A 3,642-nucleotide genomic window follows, 5' to 3' on the forward strand; every position below is an offset into this window, starting at 1 on the left:
GAGAGCCAGCCGGCCAGAGCCGCCAACCGGCCTCGATCGGCCACCGGTCCCCGGTCCGGCCGACCGGACGCCCAACCGGCCATCCGGTCCGGACCGGATCCCAGGCCGATGCCAACCGGACGTGTTACTGAGGCGATTCCGGTCACTGCCCGGTCCTGGGCCCGGTTTGGACCGGACGCCCCGGCGCCAGGCCCGGTCTGACCGGACCACTGACCGGATTCGTCGACCTGTCACCACCCAAACCGCCTAAGTCGTTTGCTTATGTAACTTTTCGACCTGTGGGCCCTGTAGGCCTATATATAAGTACCCTGGACACCCCCTTTTACTCTTTAGACATAATCTGAGCTTAAAACTACTTTTGAGCTTTGTCTCCCTAGGGTTAGATCCCCTTTGTAACCAAGGCAACTCTTGTTGAGGATTTGGATATTTGTGAGTGAGATTCTAGTGTACTCCACTCTCTCTCTCTCACCGGTCTCCGTCTCCAACCCCAATCTCACACACGGAATTCTACCTCGCGTCTCTTCCGGGTGATTCTATTGGCGTGGTCCATCGAGCCATGAGGGTAAGATTCGACTGTATCGGGTTGGTGTGCGTGTGTTCGTTTTCGTGTTCTTCGCGTTCTTCATCTTCCCCCTCTTTTCCCCTTTTGGATTTGGGTCAATCGCGAGATCGGGCCACACCCTAGATCTTAGATCTCATCATTTCCTTTGCATGCATGCTACTCCCTAATTGCAAATCCCTTATCCCTGCCTTGTGTGTACTGCTGAATCATTGCATTATAACCAACTGCTAAATATACTACTCCAATTTGCAAGTAAATTCAGTGAATATGACAGTAAATAAAAGGAGTACAAGAAATGGTAACACAATATGACAGTAAATTGACAAGAAATGGTAACACACTATGACAATAAAAGGAAAATGCATTGGCAATTAAGCAACTGACAAGGCGTGGCGGGGAAGGCCGGAGATGATCTTGATTAGTGGAAGATTGACCAACTGCAGAAGCAACAGTCAATCCCACCGCAGAACTGCCCTCGGCTACTGTCCATTAACATGAACTGTCTGTTCATTTAGTAAAATACATAATAGGAATTGATCAAATTTTCATTCAAAGATCAAAGACAAGGCTAACTCTGCTCAGCTCTTTTCACTTCATTTCTAAGACATCTCCACTATGCAGAATAGAGAACAAGGCTAACACTACTCAGTTCTTTCACAATTCCCACATCGAAATAAGTAAGGTAATCAGGTAGCAGCATGAAGCACATGCATACAAGATTAATCAACAATATATGAAGTATTGTTCCAGTAAATATGAAAATTTAACTCTTGATTACTTCAGGCAAGTAGACAAACTGACCAAGCGCAACCTTATGACTCTATCCCAATAATTATACGTTTTATTACCTTGCAACCTTGCAAAAAATTTAAAAGGAATCCATGCGCACTTTTGTCAAATTTACAACCCTGGGAAGTTAAAGACGAAATTAAGGAATACATACTCCTATTAAATTTGAAAGGAGTACATGCTGAAGACGTTTTGTCAGACTTTAATCTCACAATTCAGGAGGCTACAGATGTGCTTCATGCTATTGAAGCATGATTAAAAAAAATGGGAGCAAATGAGGTATCAGAAGGTTCAATTACATTTGGTTTACAACCCGATTCTGAAGCCAGGGTATCCAGAATTACTCACGAATCTTCATGACAGGGGCAGCTGGCTCCCAGGATTCGAAATCGCACCGTAGCAAGTACTCACCGCGGGTTGATTCGATTAGTATAGGCGATTCGATTTGTTGTTAACGCGATTCTAAAGACAGTAAATTAAAAGAAATAAAGGGGGCTGGCAGGATCGATTCGATTGAACAGATAGTGGAGAGGAGAGTTTCCTCACCGCAGGTCGCGTCCTTCTTCCCGTCGGTGCGCCGGCCTGGTTGCGTGTCGGGGCGGCGTCTTGGAGGAGTACGTGGGGAAGGAGTTCGGGCGGCCAGCATGTTCTTCTCCCGGCTGCGACAACCGGATCTAGCGGGCACCAACGGCAGGAAATTGGTCGCCTCCTCCGGATCCTGCTGCGTGTGGATGGTGGGGCGACGTGACGAGGCAAGGTCGACGGCGCGGTGCTCCGGCGAGCGAGCCCAGCAGCATGTCGCGGTGCACGCAGATCTAGTACCTCCTCGCCCACCCGCATCGTCGCCGGCGCACGCAGCTCCAACAGTTTGTTGCCCAGCTGCACATCGCCAGCGCATAAAAACGGAACCTTGACTCCAAATATATGGTGCGGGAGGGGAGCGAGAGGAAACGAGGTGGTGGGGAGAAAGGCAGCGGTGGCGCCAATGGGGAAAGAGAGAGGAACACGCCGGCGGCAGTGGGGCGCTGCGACGGGAGAGCGAGCGAGCTAGGGAAGGGGAGGGAGGAGTGGCGACGCGACAGGTCCGTGCGCGACCCGTTCGGGGTAAAATGGGAAACTCGTAATCTTTACTATTAAATTGGAATAGGTGGCTGCCTGGTGTCACACTTGGGCCTCTCAGCTTAAAGGTGAAAGCAGCCTATACGGGCTTAAATAAAAAAACGTGACGGCCCAAAAGTAAGCACTGTTCCGTCACATGAGGTTATGGCCGACTCGATCGATCAGATTTTGTTTCCTAAACATGGTTAAATAGGACATGCTCGATCGGATTTTGTTTCCTAAACGCTTGAGGAAACATGGCCGACTCGAATCAGGAAACGACCTGATTGCTTTTTTAATTTTTCTTTACGTTTTCAACCGTACGTACACGCTAAGAGGAGCAATACTTTTTCAACCGTATGTACACTAACTCACGATCTAGCAAAGAGAACTCTCACACTTGGATGGTCTCCGCTCTCCGTCCGTAGATCGGGTTAAGCTATGCACGACTCATGGCCATTGATCCATCCATATATATGCATGCAAATAAAATGTTTTCAAAAAATTAACGTATGTAACGTTCATATATTAGGACACTACAACATGGGTTGTAATTTAGTTATCGGAAATTGAGGGGTACATAAATATCGTGTAATCATATGCAGAAACGGCGGCGAGAATAATATTTCTGAGAAAACTGAAGACCAAGGGCATCTCCAACGGGATGAGCGACCAGTTGCGTCCGTGCGTGCCGAAAATGCGTATGGTACCCGCTCTAGCGGGACGACGCTGACCGGGCCATCCGCACCGACGCAAATGTTGCCAAAAAATGCGTCAGGTTTGCATCTCTGCGGACGCTGCGGTCCCTCCGTCCGGTCCTCGCACAGGCCCGCCTGGCAGGGGCACAGATGCTTCGTCTTCCGCGGTATAACTTACGGGCAGCGCATTGTAGCTTTTCAGGGCTGCGTTAATGGCGCGCCTCGGTTTCCGCGAGCGTGCGCTGCTGGGCGGCATCGGAGTGGCAGGAAATTGAAGGCGTGATGCCATCCGAGCTTCTTAAAGGAACGCTGTCGGCGCCCATTTCCCCGACCACACTATTGCCAGAGTTCACCCTATCCACCCGATAGACGCCATGGCGAAGAAATGCTGGCCGTTCCACAAGACCAAGAACGACCACGAGGCTAGCGGTCCGGCATCGAGTTCGCGCGCCGCCTCTCGAAGGAAAACCGGCCGGTGCCATGGCTGGACGCAAA

General features: G+C 49.9%; 1 long non-coding RNA gene across 1 annotated transcript; it reads right to left on the reverse strand.

Moving 5' to 3' along the window:
• Nucleotides 1–845: 845 nt before the first annotated feature.
• LOC127297633 (uncharacterized) lies at nt 846–2,455 on the reverse strand. The gene is made up of 2 exons (XR_007849312.1): nt 1,898–2,455; nt 846–1,065 (listed from the first exon to the last, which is right to left on the reverse strand). It is a non-coding gene; the product is annotated as an uncharacterized lncRNA (long non-coding RNA).
• Nucleotides 2,456–3,642: the final 1,187 nt, after the last annotated feature.

Source organism: Lolium perenne, chromosome 1 (genome assembly GCF_019359855.2).
Source record: "Lolium perenne isolate Kyuss_39 chromosome 1, Kyuss_2.0, whole genome shotgun sequence".
Classification (NCBI taxonomy): domain Eukaryota; kingdom Viridiplantae; phylum Streptophyta; class Magnoliopsida; order Poales; family Poaceae; genus Lolium; species Lolium perenne.